Consider the following 25,531-nt stretch of genomic DNA (forward strand, 5'->3'; position numbering starts at 1 on the left):
GAACACAAATAGTTTGACTCTTTGGACTTGCCACACTCTTTTTTCTTCTTTGTTTGAACTTTTTTCACTTAAATCTACACGTGATGTGATCTGAGGTTGACTGTTAAGCTGTACTGAAAAAGTAATGGGTAGTTCACCAAAGAAAGGTGCTCTCTGCTCCAGCAGTAATAAAGAAGTAATAAACAACTTTAAATGTAAGACAACAACAAAATGGTAAAATTATCAAAACATTATTAAGCAAACATATTTTTTAAAAATGGTAAATTAAGATAAGGGTAGCAGGAGATATGTTTATTAAGCATTTTAAGGCAAAATGTGAAAAAGAGCACCATGGAATGTCAATATTTGTGGTATACTGAAACCTAGGTTTTACAACAGGATCGATATAAAGTTAATGCCACCACGTTTGCAACAGTAATGATATATAACGTTAACGCCTTACACTTGTGATCTTTCTCAACTTTGACAAAACGATAACCATATGATATACATCGATATAACCATGGCTTGACAGCAACTTAGACTGTTTAAAATGATTTTTTTCCAACTATTAATTCTGATGCAAGAAGCTCGATGATTGTTTATTATTAGACTGCACTGGTCTTGTATATTTCTTTTATAGACCCCTGAGGAAGGGTCACATTTTATGACCTGAAATGCATTGGGTGTTGTAAAAAAGTAATCCTTAACTGAACTATGATGTGAAAAGATTTTGATCATGAATTATATCATGAAGCAATGATGAAAATGAGGAAAATAAATACGGAATAAACACTAATGGAAGTATACCTACGTGAATTGTCTTGTTTATTTTGGAAAAATATTGTGAAGAAACAATTGTGTTTCAAGAAATAGTGATCAACCCAGTCCCATACTGTTCTAATTGTAGGGCACTGCCAGACACAGTGCGACAGATTTCGCAGCACACAAAGAACTATAGAAGTCAGCAGCTACAAGCGCAAGAAATGCACAGAAATTAGAAAAATTAAGAGAGCACAGGGATATCAAACCATTCAACCTCCTCGACAGCACCACCCCGGACATATCGTTCTTTACCGAAACATGGACCAACACCACCTCGGGACTGAACATCACCATCACCATTCCCCAAAGATGCAAGATCTATAGGAAGGACCGACCCACCCACCCAGGAGGAGGGATCGCCATTGTCCACAAATCCAACCTCCACCTGAGGACACTCCCTGACGAGCCCACAGAGCCGATGGAACACCTTCACCTCAAGATACTTGCCAACCCTACCACCACCCTCCGAGGAACCCTCATTTACCGACCCCCTGGACCCTGCAGACTTTTTGCCAACTCCATCTCGGACATCATCTCCCCGCATGCCGTTGCCTCCACCAACTACACCCTACTGGGAGACCTCAACTTCCACCTCTACAACCAACTAGACCCCAGCACAACGTCCCTCCTGGACACCCTCCACAACATTGGACTCTGACATATCATGACCGAACCCACGCACTCAGCAGGACACTCCCTCAACCCCCTTTTCACAACAGGTAACTCCATCACCTTCAGCCACACCACCGAACACCCATGGACTGACCATCGATGTGTCCACTACACCCTCAGAACACCCACCATCCACAGACACCTGCACCTGCTCCCACGAAGAAACTGGACCAGAATCACTGACAACCAGCTAACCTCATCACTCAGCTCCTCCGCCCCAACCATCGTCGAAAACGAAAACCTCAACACCACAGCACGAACCCTGCACAGATGGATCTCCGACAGGGCCAATACCATAGCCCACTTCAAGAAAAACAACAACATCAGTGCCAAGAAAGCCAGATGGTTTACCATCGAACTTTGAGAGTCCAGGCGCAGTTGCCGCCGCCTCAAAAAGGCCTGGAGGAACACCAAATCCGCAAAAAAGCCTACAACAACTTCAGAGTTGCTACCAACGCCCACCACCAACTCATCAGAAAAACAAGAAAAAAGCGATTGAAGACAGAATCTCCACTCACGCACACAACAGCAAATAACTCTTCAACATCATCAAGGAGTTCCCCCAACCCACCAGCGAGTCCACCAACATCCCTCCCTCAGAAGACCGCTGCGACAAACTCAGCACCTTTTTTCACCACAAAAACAAGAGCATCTATGACAACCTTGATGAAGGCAACCAACACACTGAACCCTCACCAACAACCCCATTACCTTGAAGCCAGCGATTGACAACTGGACAGCCCTCACTACCAAAGACACACTGAAAACGATGAAGTCAATCCATTCCATGGCCCCCACGGACCCCTGCCCCCACCACATTTTCAACAGAGCCACCAACACCATCGCACTCATGCTCTGCCACACCATCAACCGCTCCCTGGCAACCACACCGTTCCCCGACGACTGGAAACGTGCCGAGGTTAACCCCCTACTAAACAAACCCTTGGCGGACCCTATCGACCTCAAACACTACAGACCCATCTCCCTACTCCCGTTTCCAGAGAAAGTCATTGAGAAAGCCATCAACAGCCAACTCGCCACATTGATTGAAGAGCACAACATCCTCAACTCCTCCCAATCCGGCTTCAGAAAAAACCACAGTACAGAAACTGCCCTCCTCGCTGCAACAGATGACATCTGCACCCTACTGGACAAAGGAGAAACAGCATCCCTCATCCTCCTCGACCTCTCAGCAGTGTTCGACACAGTCTCTCACCGCATCCTAATGCGCAGACTACATGACGCAGGGATCCAAGACAAGGTCCTCAACTGGATCTGCTCCTTCCTCTCTGGCAAAACGCAGTGGGTCAGACTCACACCTTTCCTGTCTGACCCTACACATACCACTTGCAGACTCCCCCAGGGATCCTCCCTCAGCACTACACTCTTCAACGTCTACATGGCTCCACTCGCCCCTATCGTCAGAACCTATGGACTCAACATTGTGTTATGTGCAGACGACACCCAACTCATCCTCTCCCTATCCAACTAACCCAATACCGCCAGACACCATTTTTTTGAGAAGGCATGGAAGCCATCACCAAATGGATGAAAAAGAGCTGCCTACAAATAATCACTAACAAAACAGAAGTACTCCTCATGGGCCCGAACCCTGATGCATGGAACAACACCTAGTGGCCCCCCGCCCTCAGAAGCCCGCCAACCCCCAATGACCATGCACGCAACCTGGGAATCATCCTGGACTCCGAGCTCAAAATGGACCGCCGGATCAACTTCGTCTCGTCCTCCTGCTTCCACACCCTCCGCCTCCTACGTAGGACCTTCAAATTGACCCCCCTCTACCACAGAAAGGTCGTCACTCACGCCCTGGTCACTAGCAGACTCAACTACGGCAACGCACTCTACGCCGGAATAAACAAAAACCTCATCCGCAAGCTACAGAACATCCAGAACGCTGCCGCAAGACTGGTCCTCGACCCCCCAAGACACTGCCACATCTCCCAGCACCTGTGCACACTCCACTGGCTCCCCATCAAAGCTAGAGTAACCTTCAAGATGCTCACCCTCAAGGCCCTCCACGACACCGGACCAGAATACCTGAACAGCCAACACAAATTCCACGCACCCCAGAGGAACCTACGATCTGCCCAGCTCTCCTACGCTGTGGTCCCCCACACCAGAAAGACCAGATCAGGAGGCTGATCCTTCTCCTTCCTCGCGGCCCGAACCTGGAACGCTCAGCCGCTCTACCTCACACAGACAACATCGCTCCCCATCTTCGCAAGAAACCTCAAAACCTGGCTCTTCAACAGATCCCTCCTCGATGGACTGGAGCCTGCTAATCCCTCCTCCCAGCGCCTTGAGACCCTTACGGGTGAGTAGTCGCGCTTAGCAAATGCCTGATTGATTGATTGATTGATTGATTGATTGAGTCCAAGATGGAGTGAGCTTTTTTTCACTGTGATTTCATTCGTTCTTAAAGTATACATAATAAGGCTTTTGGTAGAAAAGGATACCTTGCAACACATTGATTTTCACTTTTTTTTTTATCCGATTCATTGCCTATTTACACATATTTTTCTCTCTGAAATTTTTCAAATTTTCTTCAGTAGGATTCCTTTTTCTGGAAGGGTGGTTTTGGTGCCCAGCTTTTTGACCTCTGAATTTACTGTCAACTACAACCAATAATTTGTAGTTTCTTCCTCCAAACTAGAAACCTCTTAAAGTGCCCCTGGATACTAATTATGCATATATTTAGTGCAGGGTGGCACCTTGGTTACGTGAAAAAGTCACCCTTTTTTCGCTCAAAGAAAGGAACTAGAGGGACCTTTGTTGCATTCAGTCCTTGATGCTTCTTTTGAGCAAAGTTCTAGAGCCTGAGAAATCAGGGAATCTTGCCAGCTGAGGGTGCACCTCCCATGGGTAAACTCTGCATCTTGTCCTGATCCTCTGAAGAAAAAAAACAATGTATTAAGTACCACAAAGTTTCAAGACACTGTGAACGTAACTCATGGTCTCTCATGCAGCATGAGTCAGGTATTTAGGGAAGGTTTCAAGGTACCTGTATCTCAGGAGACTGTCTCAAGTCGTCAGCTGGCCTTCATCTAAATGGGGGTGGGGGCTTTCTGCTTTTTCTGTCTTTCTAGCAGAAACTGGAGGCCAACCAACGAGAACAGTTCCAATTTCTTGGTGTCTATAGAGTCACTACTCCTTCATTCTTTCTTCCCCAGCAGTCAGGCAGAATCCTCTTTCTATCACATGTTCTTGCAGATGCTGTGATGTTCCAAGTAGTTTATGATGTGCAATTCTTATTCTGTTTACTAGCCAGAGAGAGGAACATTTTCTACACCCAATCCTGGCACTTATACCACTGAAAGCCCATGTCACTTGTAGCACTTACTTTTACAGTTTACTCTACTGCTTCCTAGAATTTGGGACTCGATTTTCCCTCCTGCTGGGAAAAATATCTAAGGAGGCTCCGAGGATGAATTAGCTATTAGGTCCCACATGAGGAATCTACACTTCAAAGGCAGATCTTTTGTTTTTACTACTGTACTTTGGCTACGGTAGATGAGCCCTCCACCCAGGCCAGAAGGGTAGAGAGGTATTCCGAGTGTGGATACCTCCTCCCAAATCAAATTGCTAACTACTAAAGGCATCCCACCTAGTATACTTAATGCTCAGCACTAAACTCTCTTGGCGTGGTGGACCATATGTGTCTCAGGGGGAGCGATAGAAGGGGTAGCCTTTTAGTCACACTTTTGTCACAGGTCCTGCCCCTCAATTCCACGAATGCCCGGGAGACGTGGGACCCAAGTAGGTGGAATCGAGGGGCAGGACCTTTGACAAAAATGTGACTAAAAGACTACCCCTTCTACACTACCGCTCCCCCTGAGACACATTTGGTCTACCAGAATAGGACGGACACAAGACATAAGCAAACTAGATGGAATATAAGTATACCTTCCATACCAATGACGAGAGTGCAGCTTTCTGCATCCTCAATTAGAAAAGTTAGGAAAATCCCTTTGTGAATAATCAGGCAGGAAACCTCTATTTGCCCTGAAGAATGTCCGGGACACACAAGGTCATTTTGAAGGGCTGAGAAATGTTAGCAAGACACTAGGGTCAAAGGACCATCATCTCCTGACGACCCCTTTGTATATTCATTTTTATCATCCCCTTCGCCTGCACAAATAAGGGGGTACCTGGAGACGGAGGAGGATTTTTATCTTTGGACCCCCTGGCCTATCTCTCCAAAGTGCTCCCTGGAATATGGTCGAGCCTGACTTTTAGGAGTCAGTATGCACCGGATGATGAAGCATGACACCAGTTTGAGGGTTACCAAACAAAAAGGAATGTCTTCCTTTACCATGCCAAGCGAGTGACGCCACAAGCGTTTAACTCTGAGCCTTAAGTATACTAGGTGGGATACCTTTAGTAGTTACTTCTTTGTTTTTGCCTGGTTTTCCTTTGCCCTCTCAGAATACTCATCCCTTCTAAGTGATCTCTGTTGATATCACTTCAGCTTTGATGCTCTCAGGAGCCGCTCGATTGTCCACCAGAAGGCCAACATTTATTCTGGGATGTAAATTATAATCTCTAGAAAGGGGCTTCCTCTATGGATTTAAACTGCACCAGCAAGAGCACTATGTGGTTCTCTAGAGTTCTACACTTTAGTCAAACATATTGGTGGTGTAAATAGGCACTGCACTCCATTGATATTTATCTTTCATTCTCCTGGTGTAATGTAATGTAAGGCAATGTAAGCAGACTTATAGTGCCAAAACATATCACCCGTGATGGTATCCACGCTCTGAGTAGGGGTGGTGATCCTGGGAATAACTCGTATAGCTAGGTCTTCAGTTTCATGAAGATGATTGTAAGCGATGAGACTGTTCTGATGTTCAGCGGGATAGTGTTCCTTGTCTTTGCTGCCAGGTAGGAGAAGGAGCGTCCTCAAGATCTACTCCTGCAGATCCACAGTGTCTGGGCGAGAGAAGGGGAGGTACAGCGGAGATTTCGGGTTGGTTGGTGGAAGTTCACACTTCGCTGAAGCAGCTGGGGCCCATCTGGTGCAGTGCTTTGAAGATGTGGATGAGGATCTCAAACTAGCACTGTTTCAGGATGCGGAGCCAGTGGAGCTTTTGAAGGTGTGGAGTGATGTGGGTGTGACAAGGGAGGTCCATGATCAGTCGGGCTGCAGCGTTTTGGATTATTTGGAGCCTGTGGGTGAGGCGGGTGGAGATGCCAAAATAGAGTTCATTTCTATAATCTAGTCTGCTCACGAAGAGGGGCTGGGTGATGGTCTTTCAAGTATCCAGAGGGAGCTATTTAAAGATCTTTCGAAGCATGCAGAGAATGTTGAAGCAGGCGGAGGAGGTGACAATGATTTGCAGTCTCATGGAGTAGTTGGTGTCAATGATTATGCCTAGGTACCTTGCTTGATCTGTGGGGTTGGGGTTGGATCACAGCTCTGCAGGCCACCAGGTGGCATGCCAGGGTGAGTTGGTGGGTCCAAAGATCAGAACTTCTGTTTTCTCAGCGTTGAGTTTCATGCAGTTGGTTTGCATCCATCTTTTCACTTCTGCCATGCAATGTTTGAATTTGTTTTTGGTGTTGGCAGGGTCTTCCAAGAGGGAAAGGATGAGTTGCACATCATTGGCATAAAAGATGATGCTGAGGTGATGGGATCGAGTGATCTCTGCTATCGGTGCCATCTAGATGTTGAAGGGTGGGTCTGAGTGATGACCATTGAGGTTTTCCGCAGATTACATTTTGAGGGCTGGAGGGGAAAGGGCCCATTCAGATCTGTTGTGTTCTTCTGGTCAGAAAGGAGCACAGCAATTGGAGGGCTTAGTCCTGGATTCCATGTTGTGCAGCCTGTTGATGAGGGTGTGGTGGGAGATCGTGTTGAAAGTGGAAGAGAGGTCGAGGAGGATCAGGGCTACAGTGTGGTCTTAGTCCATGATGATGTGGATGTCATCTGTTGGCACAATGAGGGCTGTCTCGGTGCTGGTGTTGTTGCAGAATAATGATTGTGAGTGGTCAAGAATGTTGTGTTGTTCGATGTAATGGGAGAGGTGGGTGCTGAGTGCTTTCTCCATGATTTTCATGGGGAAAGGCAGCAGTGACATTGGATGGAAGTTGATGAGGATTTCTTGGTCAGCAGATGGTTTCTTTTTTTAACTCTTTTTGTTTGAAATCAAAGCATAACATAAAAGTTATTAAGGTCATGTATATATTAGTGCTCTGCAGAATGGTAAAACAAGAATGTATAATCAGGATAGCACTTGTACGGCTGGTATACTTTTTGTAGGAGAGCCTACAGGCACAGCACAACATACAGAAAAGGATGACATTCCCAACTTCCCTACCCGCCCTGGCCTACGGTCATGATCCTCTGAAGATACACTAGGTTCCCCACACCTTTCCAATTTTTTTAGGACATTACCTACTTTAGTCACCACTTGTTCTGCCCTCTGACACCAGTCAAGATCTATTTCCCGAACTTCAATACTGGGCGGGGTATTTGTACCACAAGTGTGGAATACATTAAGCTTTACCACTCCTGCCACCATTGCCAACCAGACCTTCTGATGCCTCGGCCATGTGTCTTCCCCCCACACCATCAGGAGGAGCCATTTAGGTTCTAGGAGGACGGTCAGAGACAGAACCTGTCAGTGGGATCAGTGGCATTGCCCAGGTGGACATTGAGGTGGTCTAGGAGGAGGAAGTGTTTGAAGCTGAGGACGATGGAGGTGATGAGGTCGGTGATGATATTGCTGAAGTCTCGGGGGCCGGTAGGTGAGTAGTCCCTTGATGCTGGGTTTGCCATCCGTCTGGATCCTCAAGTGGAGGTGCTCAACAAAAGTCATGTCTGGGTCATTGGTGGTGATGAACTTTATGCATTCTGTGTAGATAAAGATGTTGCCCCCTCTGGGTTTAGGTGTTCAGTCCTGGTGTAGGATCTTGTTGCCTTCTTGGATGGCATTGAGATGTATGGGGCAGAGGTTGGGTTAAGCCAGGTTTCCGTGAGGAAGGTAAGATCAGGTGAATGCATGTGGATGAGGTCCCAGACCTCGTGGCATGTATACTAAGGGAGCAGATGTTGATTAGTATGCCTGTGAGTTGTTGAGTAGCAGTGGGTGGCGAGAGGTCCAGGGTTCCTGACACTGGGCACGGTCCAGGCACTGATGGGCGCAGACGAGCTTGACTTTAGCGTGACAGCAGCATACCTGCTGCACGCGGCCACTGTACGGTTGCCATTAAGTAGGTCCTGGATTTGGGCGTCAGTGGCTTAACACAGGTCCCTGTAGCCCCTGCAGTGAGGGGAGCGAAGCTGCAGGGGGGCCCCTCAGCACAATACTCAGGCCTGAGAGCTCCTGATTAAATCTGGAGTGGGGTCCCCTCCATGTACCTTGCAGGGGGCCCCCTCAAGTTTTGTTACGCCACTGTGTTGCGTAGCTGGGAGGCGGGGCTGAGGCTTGACAGGAAGCAGTAGAGTCCATAGAGGAGGCCTTGCAAATAGAAACAAAGACGAGAATACGAGACAAACAGCAACCAAAGAGGTAGTGTTTAGTCAAAACGAGACAACAGGCTTCAAAATGAAGAATAGATATGCAGAAAAGGACAAAATTTATGATAGACTCTCAGGAGGACATCGGAGGGAGAGAGGTTCTGCAGCTACAGGTGCATTCTGTGCCAACTTACCATGACCTTATTGGAAAGATAAATGAGCCGTTCAGGTGTGACCATTTTAAAAGTAAATGTTTATGGGAAAAACGCACGCGCTTTGACACTGGTTATCAGAGCCACTACACGTAGCATCCTTATTCCAGGAAAAACATACAGGCCCAATGCCAGCAAAATAAAACAGAAAAAAGCAGAGGTACAGCTAAAAAAATATATATTTTCCTACACTCAGTTTAATGTGAAAGTTTCTAGTCACAAGTATTCACAGCCTGGTAGTCTAATTGTGTTGATAATAGGATATATGTGTCCAAGTTAAGTAGAACTTTTATCTCTTATGATGGCAGTGCTCTGCACTGCAGCCAGATCGTTGCTAGGAATGATGCTCATTGGAATCCAATGTGAAGGCCTCTACCATGGTTTCCATTAACCGAAAAATTCCATTTAAGCTGACCTGCCATATGTCCAAGGCAGCTCATTTATCCAACTCTGTATATTCAGAAGAGCAAACCTAAGCATAGACGTTTCTCAGTGTAGGAAAACTAAAACTGCCAGCAATGCATTTTAATGATATTTCTCGAGTGAATGCAATTTTTATGGAATCAGAACTTCTATAGACTATTTATACGATCACAAATTGTTAAAGACAATGTTATTAAAAACACTTCTTTAGTGTATCATGGCTTGAATTTAATTGACACCTTTTTAAAATGCTGCTGGCTTTTGCTGAATTGTTATGAGTACATTTTCATGATTCATTTTCGGTAATCACCTGTTGTACTGTGCTCTTGTTCAGTTCTGTACTATGATGCGCTGTAAATAAATGAAATGAGCAATTCAATTTCTAGTCCTAATCTATTCTGTATCATTTCATTGTACTAATGGTATTTGGTATAGAGTCTTGCCTGCAAAGCTTCCTGACATAGAACATCGTTCCCCTAGGAATTCGTTCAATGTTTAATTGTAACAAGGCCTAAAAATAGATACACCACAAATAAATACATCCAAAGGATTATTAATGCTTTGTTTTCAGGTATACAAATAAGAAAAAAGGGTAATCAATATAGTAAAAAACAAATGCAGGTACTCAAGTGTGTGGGTGCTGTACAGATGCAATCTAGTGAAGGAGACAGCACAGTGCAAGTGCAATCTAGTGAACCATAAAAGAACAAACATATACCTGAATATTGTACAAAGTGTGCCTTGCACATAAGACACAGACTCAATTCAGGGAACTCAAAGGTATGAGCATTTGAGTTTCAACAGTCCCTCGATCAATGGTGTGGGTGGACCCTATTTAATCGACATTTTGACCCCTGACAAAAAATAGGACGGGGTCTTCATCAGCACAACAAAGAGGTAACAACCTAGCCAAAATAATATGATAAATCTTAATTCACATCATGAATTCAGAGCGGACAGAAATCTGTATTCAATGAAGGTGATAAGTGAGATAACTCCAGGTTCACTTCCACATGCTGGTATGCAGCTCTGGACATAGTTGACACTGAAGTGACCTATGGGCGGGGGCCCCCTGTACATTGTGTAAAGGTTGTCTAGAGCTGCATACCGGCATACTGAAGTGAGCCTGGAGTTATCTCATTGGTTGAATACAGATGGCCAGAAACCTTTGAGTAAAATTTGACTCTCATCTTACCTTTTAGCCCCAAATCAGGTCTCTCAGAAGGATGCTTCACCTCATCCCAGTGGACTCCCTAAAAACTGAGGTCCATGCTCTAGTTATGACAAAATTGGACTACGCTAATAGTCTATACTTGGACTTTCCAACTTTCCGTATCCAATGGCTCCAAATTATCCAGAATTCTGCTGCACGCCTTATTTTGAAGATCTCCCCATGTTAACCAGATTCTCATCAGCTGCGCCATCTCCACTGGCTCCCTGTCATTAAGAGAATCCAGTTTAGGCTCTTAATCTGGTTTTCAGAGCTTCTTGCATAAAGGCCCACTCTATCTCAGGAGAAGAATTAAGCCCCATTCTCAGTCCAGAGCTCTGAGGTCCAATAACCTTGAGTTACTCTATGTTCAGGCACATTTAAGATGAGGCGGGCGCTCCTTCTCGTATCTGGCCTCCAAATTGTGGAACACTCTGCTGCTCAGTCTGCACTGCATCCCCTCAGAATCCATCAGACTTAATCTTAAAACCTTTCTGTTTGAGAACTCCCTTGTGGCTATGTAATCATTGTTCCTCCCTTACTCTCTCCAGCTTTCCGCTACCGCTAGCGAACCTCCTCATAGGCAGCTGTGCGCTCGATAAATGCCATGAAGTTGAATTGGATTAACATGCTGGATGAATAGTTTCTTCCTTAAACCTTAAACTAAATCCATCAAAATCAGAGTTCCACCTTCGCTCCTTGAAAGGACCTCTTCTATTGTGTCAATGGATCTCCCTCCCCAATTTAGTTTAATTAGCAAAATAACTTCCATTAGTTATCAATTAAAAAATAATTATGCAACCCAATATGTCCAAGCTTGCAAAAACATCTAATTTCAGACCCTCTTACTTGTCATAGTCAATACTTTCATGGTTGAACTCTCCAAAACCTCTATGGCCTCTCTGAAGCCCATTTTACATGCTACTGCATGCCTTGTCAAAGAAGCAAAAAAGCAAAGCACATTACATCTATTTAAAGAGCCCTCCATCGGCTTCCATTTGAGGCCAGAATTGACTTCAAAATAGTCTGTGCCACATACAAGGCATCCCTGGGACCACTGCCTGCCATTAAAAAAGTTTTTTGCATGCATTTGCAAAGGGGTCCCCAGGGGACCCCCTTCCCATTTGCAAATGCATTACCATCTACTTGAAGTAAGTGGTAATTGCGAGTGTTTTGCGACCGCAAAACATTTGTACATGGTTTTAAGACTCGCTATTTGGAAGGGAATGCCCCTTCCAAATAGCAAGTTGCAAAACCTATTTGTCGAGTCGCAAACAAATTGAAATAGGCAATGTACATGGCCCAATATGTTTTTGCATGTGAAAGCGGGTTCACGCACCCGTTGGCGCATATAAAAACGGATCGTACATCTGGCCCTTAGTATTTTATATTGAAGTAATAGCCCCTCTGTCACATGTATTTCATTTGTTTTATAGCATCTCTCATACCATTGTAGGATGTCAGAGCACTTTACATCACACACATATAGAGACATTGAATCGTACATGTAAATCAGTGTGTATATAAAATGTTTAAAGAGTGCTTGGTCTGGAAAAGCACAAACTCAGGATTCAGAACATAACACAGTGGCTAGCACTGACTTTAACATTAAAAATGTATTTCCACCCAAATAAATATTTTTAGCAGCATCAGGATAATGAATAACTGGGAAAAAACATAAGTTATTAACTGGTACCATGCAGTTTGCAAACAGCTCTTTGATGACAGTTTATAGGTCCCTCTGCTACATTACGATTGTCACTTATGAAGTGCACAGTAACAAGAATCTCTGTGATAAAAGCAGTAACCACGAACCTATGCTCATAAAATGCTGCTTTTTAAAATGCATGTTACACGTTCTTTGCAATAGGCACATTAACCCCCTGCGCTACGTTAGTTAAGTCAAAGCTGCCACTAAACAACACTCTCCTCACGCTCCAGCAGGTACATTAATCACTGGCTTTATCTTGACACTTTTTTTGTTGCTGGAAAGCTGCTAATTATACAAGAAACTTTTCTGTGCTTTTAAAACTGTTGCCTGCGGACCCCCTAGGAATGTGCCACGGACCCTTGGGGGTCCGCGGACCCCAGTTTGGGAAACACTGCCTTAGGGGAAGCTTGAGCCTTTGCTTCCTAGGCAAAGATAGGCACTCGTGGTCATGTGTTTGATGTGAGGTATTTGAATATTTGTGCCAAATACTTTGTATATATTTACATTCGGCACAGGATTGTGCAGAACAGGACACATGGATATCCAATAGACCGATGGTCTATTCCAAATCAAACTCATGCCCATGAGTACCTATCTTTGTCAAGGAAGCACAGGCTCAAGCTTCCCCCAAGGGAACTTTGTAAAAGTGCCATTCTCAGAACTGTAATTAAAAAATCCAACTTTCTCAATGAAGATGGCTTATTTTAGACACTATACTTAACCTGTCTACTTGCTCCCAATGGTAAGTTATCACTTATGAAATGTAATAAGATAACCTAATGTTATCCTATGAGAGCCATGCCTTGTAGTAGTGAAAAACTATATTAGCAGTTTTTCACTACCATGACATGTAAAACTTAAAAGTACATGCCCTGCTTTTTCAATACACTGCACACTGCCCTCTGGGCTGGGCAGGGCTTACCATAGGGGTGATGTTTTTGTATTAAAAAAGAAGGTTTGGGCTTGGCAAAGGGTTAATTTTGCCTAGTCGAAATGGCACTTTTAAAAGTGCACGCACAGGCTGCAGTGGCAGGCCTGAGGCATGTTTAAAGAACTACTTAAGTGGGTAGCATAATCAGTGCTGCAGGTCCACTAGTAGCATTTAATTTATAGGCCCTGTGCACATGTAGTGCCACTTTACATGGGACTTACAAGTAAATTAAATAGGCAATTTGAGTGCAAGCCAATTTTACCATGTTTTAGGGAGCGAGCACTCTAGCACTGGTTAGCAGTGGTGAAGTATTCAGAGTCCTAAAGCTAGCAAAAACTAAGTCAGGAGGTTTGAAAGCAAAGGTAGGTAAGACCCACACCAAGGATGCCTGGTCTTATAATCTCTGTTGCTTTTGGTAAATCTTGATTAGTTTATGACTATAAGGAGGAAGGCAGGGCAAAGAGGTAATGCCCCAAATACTTGCCACTATTTCTTATTAATCATAGCTCAGGTCTTCCTTGTCATAGTTCTGCGACACTTCTCACCCAGTTCCTTGTCTGTTGACACCACTTGGGCATGGCATTCTGAGGCCATTTTATGGGCAAAAGAGACATAATGGGAACTAAAGTGGAGGAATCATTGGATAGGAAAAACGTCCAGGGTTGAGAAGTGACGATTTCTCAATTTGAACATAGTGTAGGTTGGGGAAATAATATGGATTGTCTTGAGGATGAGGACTCACCCTTACCCTGTAATGAGTAGGGCGAGGAAGACCTGGAGTAATGAATGTTACTTGTAAGTGATCTAGACATTTATTATCTTGTAAAAAAATCACAAGAATACAGTACAATCAGTTTGCAAAATTGGTAAACCTAATGATAGAATCGTTATATAATTTGGACTGACAGTACCATCCAAGAATACTTTGCCCTAGATGTTATTTACAAAATATCATCCCAATGGAGTCAATAATATAAAATCTACACACAAAATTATATTTACGACACAAGATGCACGTCTGGTAATATGTTTGTCCATTATTTTCTGATGTACAACTGGAGTGCCTTTCCCTTCAGTTTCACTAGTAAAAAGTGTGCACAAGAGCATTTGCTCCATTTTTTTACACCGGTGTACCCCACCACGGGTTCTATTTATGACCCGGTTTGCAGCGCTCTTACACCACGAGCAACGCAAACCGTAAATGTGATTTATGAAGGCACACTAGGCCACTTTGCATGGCCTTGAGTGGCTCCATAAATCTAGAGCGCAACTCAGCGCAAATCACTGCCTTGCCTTCATCTGCCCTGCGAGGGCGTTGCATTGGTGTTTCCATGCAACTCCCATTGTTTTTGACACGTTCCTAGATTTACCAATACTGGTACACCTGGGAATGCAGCCAAACGATGCTTCTTTGTGAGGCATAACAAGGAGAAATATCTTTATTTCTCCTTGTTACTTCCTCTTTCCAGATGCCTCTCAGGATGTTCCACCCTACATAAAAACAAACATGCATGCAATACAGGCACCCTTGTACCATGGTGCAGGGGTGCCTTCATTTGCGAGAGGCAGCCAAAAGAGCGCCAGCACAGGAGAAAGAGGCAGGAAGGTTCTGTATTGCCTTAAATACGGTGCATTCCTCCCCTTTCCCTGTCACGCAGTGCAGCAAGGTTACTTGCTGTGCTGCACTGCGCGACAAGTTCGTAAATAAGCCCCCTGGTCTCTGGCATTTTCTTGCCTTATAGCGCCAAGGCACTGTAATACTAATGCTACCTAACTAATACTCTCATCTGTACGTGTGTTCTGCTTCCAGAGCTCCTTGTTTAGGTATGGCTGTAACCAAGACCTTCAATCTTGAACAAAAATAAATGTATCGTACATAATGAATAACATGGGCTGAGAGTCAGACCACTTCGTACATTGGTCTGAGACAATGCTGTACTGTCATTCACATTAACACCCAAGCAGCATAGAGTCACAGGTCAGCCCACTTTAGGCATTGGCTTACCTGCCTATCAGTGACGGCAATCTTCTCTTGCACAATGTGTCCCCTTTGCTGCCAGGAACAACTGGTGCACTGTGTGCTTTAAAATAAAAAAAATACAAGTTTTGTTTTTTAAACAATACTTCTCATACAGTGAGTGACTTCAAACTAATATCACTGGCATAATTGAAAGGTCATCAGCCAACACCAGCAATACTGGCTTTTCCAATACTTGCTGCTTCTTTTCCATTTCAAAATGTAAAAGTTTGTCTTCTCTACAGGATATGGCCAACCTTAGGATAGAAAGCTGTTTTTCTTCGCAGCACTCCGGGCTCGCCTCTACGTTGTTTTTCCAGTGCAGTTACCCACTTCTTCTTAGGGACTGTAATTTTGTTTATGATGCCGAACTGACACGACCTCTCTCAAATTCTTTGCTTTTGCCATTTTCTACCTTTTTTCTTGATTGATAATGATACCACTTTCCTTTTCCAGGAAAAGACCCCGGATCCACTTGTTTTGAAAAATTGCAGTTGGCTGAAACTCTCTCTGTAATTTTATATGACTACTTTAGGGTCCACTTCTGTGCTAAAATGTCTTTATTTTCAGCAGCAGCGCTTTCACTGTAGTTCAGGCAATGATTCAGCTTCTGGCAAATTCTCAGGGCTTCAAAAGTGGAGGCTGCTGCTTAAGTTTGTGTTTAAACCCTCTGGTGTGTTGTTTCTCAGAATCACTCAAATATATATAATCATCTTCATGCCCTTGGCTGTATGATTCTCGTAATTTTACATAGAAATCCAGGGGCTTATTTATGAGAGGCTTGTGCCTCCGCAGCGTCATATTTTGTTGGCGCTCCTGCAGCACAAGCGTTTTAGTCATTTCTTTGATGTGGCGCAAAGCAACCCTACATGGCTTAGAATGGGCCATATAGATACGAAGTAAGGCAAAGCAGCTCAACTCTGCGCCAAGGAGGTGTGCCATGAGTGTTGCAGAGGATTTTCCCACGCGGCACCCATGGATTTTGACGCTGCCCCAGATTTACTCAATCACATAAACCTTGGGAAGTGCCAAAACCTTATGGCTCCCCTAAGCAGGCGTTAACGAGGAGAAATGTTTTATTTCTTTTGTTTTTTCCTCTTTCCATGTGTGCTGCATTATTCAGCACACATAGAAAGATGAAAACAACTCTATGGATTGTTTTTGTGTAGGAAGGTGCCCCTTCCTGCACAAAAACAATCCTGGCAGCAATAGAGGCACCCTTGCACCATGGTGCAGAGGTGCCTACTTTGGCATTAGGCAGCATATCGTGCACCATTGCAGGGGTAATGACAGGAATGCGCTGTGTTTCATAAATACGGTGCATTCCTGCCCTTTCACATTGACTTAGGGCTGCGCAGCAAGAAGACGTGCAGCACTACCGTATGTCAGTTCCTTGTAAATGAGCCCCCCAGTTTCTTAACTGGTCCCATGAAATATTGGTTATTTTTTATGCCCCATCAACGCTGACAGAAATCAGGCCCACACTTTCATTAATGCTGCAAGGGAACATGGGAAAATGATGTGCACATCAAGTAGGGTGGTGCAAACATTTTGTGAAAATCTGTGGATTACTATGCTACTTTGTGAAAAATGTGTACTTTTATGCTTCGTGCATTCACTTGAAAATATGACTTTTGCGGCAATTTATGCTACACGTATTATTTAACACTAACAAAATGATTCAGCCTAAAATATACTTCGCTGGAAATAGGTATTGCTCTTCTCCTATGACATAGTATTGTGCATTTTGTATAAAAAATGTAAACCATCGTGCAATGAATAGCTCCTAAGAATATAAACTTACAGCTTGGTTTAGCTTCATTAAAGGTAAAGTTACCTCACTATGATCTCAATTATGAGATGGATGGAGCAGTGTTCCTAGGTGACATGCTGCTCTGACAAATTACAAATTCCCTGGTGTTACCGTACCTGGATATCCCAGATGTGGGAGCAGTGCTTCTGAAGTAACCAGGTGAAAAATCTGTCTCCCAGCCTCTGACATACACGCTCCTTAGTCACAGGGAGTTTCTCAGGCACATCACTGCCAGAGCACTTTCTCCAATTCCTCCTGCAACCCTAATTATTAAAACGACATTTAGGTCCTGATGTACAAAGCAATTTTATGCAATTTTCACCTTTTGCGACTACAAATGTCTTTTTTTAAATGAATAAAACCTAAACTGAGATTCAGCAAAACTTTATTAAATAAGAATTTGGGTTTCAGACTTAATACAGAATCCGTATTTGGAAGTGGCTTGTAAAAGGCGTCCCTTCCAAATACCAATTCCTCAACTTATATATCAATGTATTGTGACTGCAATCTGGCCGCAAAGCATCAATATTTCACCACCATGTCCAAATTGATTGTAACCATTCACAAACAGAAAGGGGTACCCAAAGAACCCCTCCCCCTTTTGTGAATGTCCTCTAAACACTTTTTAGGAGCAGGCAGTGGTCGAGATGAATTCTGCCTGCTCCTAAAAGACGTTAGCAGTATTACTGACTTCAATTGTAAATGTATCCAGTTTTTCTTTTAAGGAAATGTGCTACATATACAACAACAACAAAAAATGACTGAACAGACATGATGACCTGCTGACCCCTGCCAGCCACCATGCCTGTGACTCAAACCAATCGCAATGGGCCCCAACTTGTGACCTACCTCATGCATATTAATGAGATTGGTCGAATTACAGCTCACTATAAAACAGTATTTTGTGAACCAACCTATTAATAATTAAGTTGGCTCATAAAATATCAATGCATTCAAGGTCAGTGTGAAATTTGCACCCCCTTCCATCAAATCCATTTAAGTAGATTCCTAATGAGAAAAAACATATTGTTATTTGATTAATTGTATGATTCGTTATTAGGAATCATTATACACCGGGCCATTAGCTTAGGACGTGAAGCCCTCACCTATGACATGTTTAACATAGGTTTCCATCGAACAACTTGGACGGATTATCGTCCCTAGGTGGGATCAACCATTTAAGGAGTACAAATGTGGAGGTAGAAGCTACAGGTGATGGATGGGATCAATGAATGAGACAAATATTAATTTAGAAATATCTTGTGACGTGAACAACGTGTCAAAAATATTGTCACTATAAAATATCATGGAGCAGAATACCAAGGGTAAGATTATCATTTTATGTATATAATATCGTTTTGAAGAATATCATTCTATTTATTGTACTAACTTTAATATAGTTGTCAAAAAATTAATGCATATTAGTTAGAATATACATTTTTTGGTGTTATCGTTATTATCATAATGTGTGGAAATATTTTTACTATAGTTTGCAATTTTAAATGTGTAATTTTTTTAAATCTAATTAGTAGTTGATGATGTAGTACCAGGCTTTGGGGTTGAAGGGGAAAAGTGTGGGAAATTAATTAACATATAATGTATTTTTTTATGTTTATTGATATTTAATGTTAATTAAATATTTACTTGCATTTTCACTGTGTAAAATGTTTAATTGATATGTTATTAATTTAAAGTTACTTTGTGATTTTGTAATACATATTTATGGTTTATTTAGTCGTGTATTTCTGGGTTTGTAGGGGAATAGGGTAGGAAGTAATTTGATCTATAATTGCTTTTTAACTTTTTATGTTATAGAAATATTTAATTGGAAGTTACTTCAATAAATGTTTTAATTATAAGTTATGTTAATTATATGTTTTATATGAATGAATTATTAGTTTGTTGAGAAATAATATATAATAATCTTTTGTAGACACTTTTTATTTGTTATTGTCTTTAATAATAATCCTTTTACTTAGGTAGTATCTCTTTTTAATTCTGCATTATTTATATTTGAGGGTTTTTTGTGTTTGTGTTTTTATTTGGGTAGTAGGGGGGGCAAGTTAATTGTATGTACATGATCATTTATTTTGTATTTTTATTTAGAGTGTAATTTATTTAATGTATAAAGTATCTATTTAAAAAAAAATCTTAAATACATTTTAATACATTTATGTTGTTAGGAGTTTCAATGTTTTACCCAAATGATTCTGATTTGGAATGGTACATTTCACCTCTCCGAAGTCCAACAGGGGTTCTACCATTGCTTAAATCTGAGATTTATTAGTAAATCTAACCCCACAACCAAGCCCAGCACATTCCCTACTGTTGCTTAACCCCTTCCCCGCTCATGACGAGCTCAGCTCGTCATGAGTTACGACCCTCGAACGCTCATGACGAGCTGAGCTCGTCATGTAACGCGGCTTTTTAAAAAACGCCGTGCACAGCGGGAAAACCGCTAGCGCGGATGCGGTTAAATTGGGGTGGGAATAGGAAATCTATCCCCTCTGAAGTCCAACAACTTCCCTACTGTTGATTAGAGTGGGAATCTCACCGCCGTAGTTTCGTTCACTATATCATTCTAGCATATTAGTATATTCTCATGTGTGACTGAATAGCGTGAACCATGATCTCTTCTCATGCCCCTTATTTCCGATCAACTATTCACCATTCTGTGGGCATTAACTCATAATAGACATTCAAAATGCGCAGATTCCGGGAGGAAGCTTTACTGCCTGCCACTGGGCATCTCTACACCTAACTATACCTAGCCTGCAATTATCTTACAATGCACAGAAAATAGAAATCTTTTTTTCTAGGCAAAAATGTGATTGCGAACTTAGTAGATGGCAAAATAACTTTGGACACCTATAAAGCATTCCGCTTCCTTCATTTCTCCCTCCAGGCTTTAGGTATCTTCCCTCCCCATGAAGATAAAAAAAAGTAATCTTCAAAATGCGTCTGTGATTTAAATGCTCATCTCTTGACATCAAATCCTGCCAAGACTGAATCTAACTTTGATTCTTCTCAGGAAGGAAATCTTAGTAACATTAGGCATCACGTTATTAATAATGCTTTAAAACACCGGATGTGTAATAGATAGTGCTATAAGAATCAAGCTATAAATGCGTGACTCTTTATACCTTGACAACGATGAGTGATGCGTACATTTTTCATGGTTAGTGTGAGACTTCGCTCTATAAAGTTCATGAAATTCTTTTGAAATGTCAGTAAATTCCATAACCGTTGCCAGTGTTTGTTTAAACTGGAGGAGAAAGTGTCCTGCAAAACGTAGTCTTGTGCGAGGAAAAACCAACAGATTGACATTTTCTGATATATTTTGAGCCAAATATGATGTGTTTAAAAAACTATGCAAAATTAAGGTGATCCTGCGCAAAAATGGAAATTGGTGTGTGGAAGGAAAAGGCCACAATGTCATGAAATGCAAAATTGTGAACTTCACCCAATTACTTCGGGGGACCTATATTTCATAGCCATGTAGCAATAATGTGAGAACTTGAATGATTTAATGAATGGACGAATGTGTTTGCAACAGCTTTGCTGTCAAGTAGACCCATGTGATTTGTGGCACATTCGGACATCAACATGTTGCATCCTTTGATAGATAGTTTTTCTTCTAAAATTGTTTTGAATTGTACTGTGCTGTTAATTAATTTATACAGAGCATTTTACCCCTGAAGAGTTGCTGAAAACATGTGCAGGCGGGATGCACACCACTCTGTGGGAGTGCCAAGGATGTAAGAGAGTGTCTGTCATGTGGCTTTTATGCGTAGTGTGGATGTTCTGCATTAGGAATAGATGTGTACTCTTATTATATTGAGCCTTTGTATGAATTTCAAGCAAAAATGGGTGAGGCACAGGATGCCTATTGGTATGCAGGCGGTCAAGAGGAGAAAGAACCAAGAAGACTTCAAATGGTCTTGCAAGAAGTCCTAAGGTCAGGTCATGCAGGCAGTCAGTCACACAAGCAACTATGCCTGTCACTACCTACCTTCACATATCACAATCTAGAGGATGGTACATTTCTGTTCAGTCAAGAAGTTGGACAGTTCAGACAGCATATTGACGTTTACATTATATTTCAGTTCTAGGGGGTTTAGATTACATTTGGTAAGAGCAATGCAGTCTAATACAAATTTCCATATGGTCTTAGCTTATTTGCATTTCAGTTCTGGTAGACCTTAGCAGATGTAAAAGAAGGTGTTGTAACGTAGTTACAAGCTTCCCCATAGACCAGGTTTGTTGGAGACTCATACAGTTCAGCAACTGTTCCCAGTGGTCTTGTTTAGCAACACACCCCTTTCAGATTACCATTTTTATGATGACTAGTGTGGTATCCCGAGGAAACAATTATGAGGATGGCAGTGTCTGGGGTTGACTTTGCTGAGAGTGGAGTTCACTATGGATGCTTGCACATCAGCTCCCATTTCATGTCGCCTTCATAGCAGTAGTGCATCCGTACCATCTATGCTGCAGAGCAGCTCCACCCAGGTACTTCAGTAATTCCTACATGCCTGCAGGTTTCCAATTGCAGCGACGCCCGTGCTGACTGAGCTCCAGCTCAGACAACCATAGCACCCATACCGTACTGAAGTTAGTCTTACCAGATGTAATGTAATGTAATGTAAAGGCTATCACTCCAGGGAGCAACTTGGCGCTGGTACCGTTGCCAGTTGGAGTGAGGCCGGCTGACTGTTGGGTTTTGGTACATCCTGCACATTTACCCCAAGGCTTTACTGGCGTTATCAGTAAGTCTGAAAATCCAGGTTTTCAAGGCTTTCCTAAACTGGCTCTCTTAGGGGATTTGACGAAGCTGCAGTGGGAGCTTATTCCATGCCCTGGATCCCAATACAGCGAGGGATTTTCCCCCCTTGGTGGCAAGCGCCTGAAGATTGGGATCCGCAATAAATTCTGATTTGATGACCTGAGGCTGATCCGTAAGGCTGGTGGTGTTTGAACATGTGCTCAATGGTCAATTGACATTAGTTAGGATTATTGGGCCAACCAGATTTAGTTCTTCTTTTAGTTTTTACCATTCATTCAATGCAGGGGTAAGTGTACCTTAAACAGACACTTGCATGTCTTTGGGCAGGTCCAAACCAACCCTCACCACTTCTCTCCAGTCGGCACCCACCCTCCCGGGACTTAAAATGTTGCCCTATTTTACAAATCTTCCTCGCATCACACCAAGTTGCTGTTCTTCCTTCATTGCCTAAGGAAGGTAAGCCTTTATGTATCCATCAGGACACCCTGTCTGCTCCACCTCTTCATTTTCATGTTTTCTTCTACGGTTGCTCCTCACCTTGTCCTTGACATCTGATCTAATGATGATGTTGGCTCCATGTGGTTCAGTTCGGGAGTGACCTTATGATAGACTGTGGAATCTCACATTGTTTGTAAGATACCATGAATACAGGGGCGGCTGGATCACGGGTACCTTTGGCAAGGTTGGTAGTCCTTGTACTTAACAACGTCCCTAAATAAGGATTAGGGAACCTTGATGGCATGTGTGTGCTGTACAACTATCACTTGCGGTGACTGGAACTTGCATAAACAGGTGTCGACCATTAATCTAGGACCCCACGTACTTCATTGTGCTAATACAACACTTCACATTGAATGACTAGCTGCACACCAGTGCATGACAATATTGGATTGGACAACACTTGACCAATTTTAAGCAGCATTGCGATATACAAGACATGGGGCAGGCTGATTGTCTTTGACTTTTAAGAAGCGCACGTTATATTAACTGCTTGGTTTGCATGTTTAAAGCAGACTGTGAGAAGTGTTTTTGGTAATATCGTACCCCAGGGCATTGTTTGAACCAAAACTTACCTGTCGGTCACATTCCAGTTCAGTGTGGATCAATCCGTTTTTTTTCTACTGAAACACATACCACCCGCTAAGGTGACCGTTCAACAATGAACTCTGGCACCATGCTTCGGACAGTGAACTGCCTTCATGACTGTCTTCATCATGGCCATCGTCCCCATGCCACATGGTAACTTAACAGCACCAACGTCATCTCGTGACATGTCATACCGCCAAAAGACATTTTGGATTGGGACCCAGCTGTAACCAGCGACAACCAATGGAACATTTTGTAACCTAATAAAATGGTCTTTGGACCAGAAAGTGATGGGAACTATCCACATTCATCTTAGGTGGATATGTGCAATATTGTCTTTAGATTACTCAAAAAAAACAAGAAATTGTAATGCAATCGGTCTCACATTTGAAAATGACAATGTTTTTGCTTATGTTTTTTGTATGCAGTGAGTGATATTTGCCTAGCGCTGTTGCCTTTCGTATGACCTCGCAGCACTGAAGAACTAGAAAATGGGAAATAGGTATAAGGGAGAAGAGATAAGAGTAATATGCAGTCTGAAAAAACAGTAACAACATCCTGGAAATTGTAAACACTCGTAGGGAAAGCAAGATTAAGTAAGGCATGTGAAATGGAAGCAGGAAAAACATAGTTAGTTACCTTAACGCTTTTACACTTATTAACGCTTTTACACTTATTATTCAGACATAACGAAGTGTTTTTGCCTGAAAAGTTAAGAACATAAATTCAGGGCCGGAAGGTACCTGTTTCAATGTCCATTGCTTATATCTTTACAAAACATAAGCAGTATGGTTAAAAAGACCACATCCCTGAACATAAAGCAGCGGTACACATTTTATAAGCTAAAATAAGGAAAACTGCTGATAAGGATCACATTAAACGTTTTCCACTTTACACATCAACCAGGTATTGCAGTACCTCCAGGAATGGTGCACTTCGTGGGAAAACAATATTATCCAAAGAAAGAGGATAAAATGAAAGCAGTGCTTCACTGGCAAACTCTGTAAAGTGGCGCTAATGTGAATAAAACCAATCTTGCCACTTTACGACAGCTTTGTCTTGCTTTATTTATTGTTTATTTCATTTTTTTTGTATTTTGAATTTTTTTTTCTCCGCCCGAGGCTGCACTTTCACATAGAAAAATGTTTAAAAAAAGACAAAATTTGGAGCCAAAGTGTTTTGGGATGTTTTGGATCCACTTTTTATGGAACACATTTTATTCCCAATTAGAGACATTTATGTACAACAAAAGCATAAATGCTTCAATAGTTTATGGAGAATGGGACCAGAGTACAATTTCAAAGAGTGTCAAGAGGACTGGCAATTCCAAGATAAAGTTTGTTGGATGGTTATGCTTCGAAGTTGGACAGGAAGTTCACCACAATCTGCTTCATCTTGGCATCAGTCTGCTCTGAAATCTTTCCTTTGGTCCTGACAGTGGCTAAAAGCTCCTGGTGCTCACAATGGATGTGAGCAAAGAAAGCACTCTCAAACTTTGTGATCTTTGAAGGCTCCAATTTGTCCAGGTATCCTCAAACACCAGCATTGATTACGATTATCTGCTCTTCTATGGCCATAGGGACGTATTGGCCTTGCTACAGCAGTTCTGTCAGACGCACACCACGATTCAGGATCTGTTTTGTAGCAGCATTCAGATTAGAGTCAAACTGAGCAAAAGCCGCTACCTCATGGTACTGGGCAAGCTCCAACTTCATTGACCCAGCTACCTGTTTCATGGCTTTAGTCTGAGAAGCAGATCCGACATGGGATACAGAGAGTCCAACATTGATGGCAGGGCGGATACCCTTGTAAAACAATTCAGTTTCCAATAAGATCTGTCCGTCAGTGATGGAGATGACGTTTGTTGGAATGTAGAAAGAAACATCCGCAGCCTGGGTCTCAATCACAGGCAGGGCAGTCAGAGAACCACCTCCACACTGATCGTTTATTTTGGCCGCTCTTTCCAAGAGACAAGAGTGCAGGTAGAAGACATCACCGGGATACGCCTCGCAGCATGGAGGGCGACGCAGCAGCAGGGACATCTAACGGTATGCGTGTGAGTAAATAAATTCCTAGGCAATTATATTAATCAACATCATAATAGTAAAATAAAATAAAATAAAATGAAAGGGAGTGACAGACAGAGAAACCATGTGGAAAATATATGGAGCCATTAATTAAAAATAGCAAGCAAATGACACTTAAAATTACATTCAATCGTCAACACAATCCATACAAATGGTGGGTATTTAAAATTATACATAACAATGTATAAGTAGCAATCTTGTCTTTAAGCTTTAATCAATCGACGCGCGTTTCGGCGTGTAGACAAACGCCTTCTTCAGGAAAAAGCCTTAGAAATATAATAAAAACATTCACTGTCCAT

At 42.6% G+C, this 25,531-nt stretch overlaps 1 pseudogene; it reads right to left on the reverse strand.

Annotated features, from left to right (window-relative positions):
- Positions 1 to 24,391: 24,391 nt before the first annotated feature.
- On the reverse strand, positions 24,392 to 25,187 carry LOC144771863 (ATP synthase F(1) complex subunit alpha, mitochondrial pseudogene; annotated as a pseudogene).
- Between the last annotated feature and the right edge of the window lie 344 nt (positions 25,188 to 25,531).

The sequence above is a fragment of the Lissotriton helveticus genome, chromosome 1_1 (genome assembly GCF_964261635.1).
Source record: "Lissotriton helveticus chromosome 1_1, aLisHel1.1, whole genome shotgun sequence".
Taxonomy (NCBI): domain Eukaryota; kingdom Metazoa; phylum Chordata; class Amphibia; order Caudata; family Salamandridae; genus Lissotriton; species Lissotriton helveticus.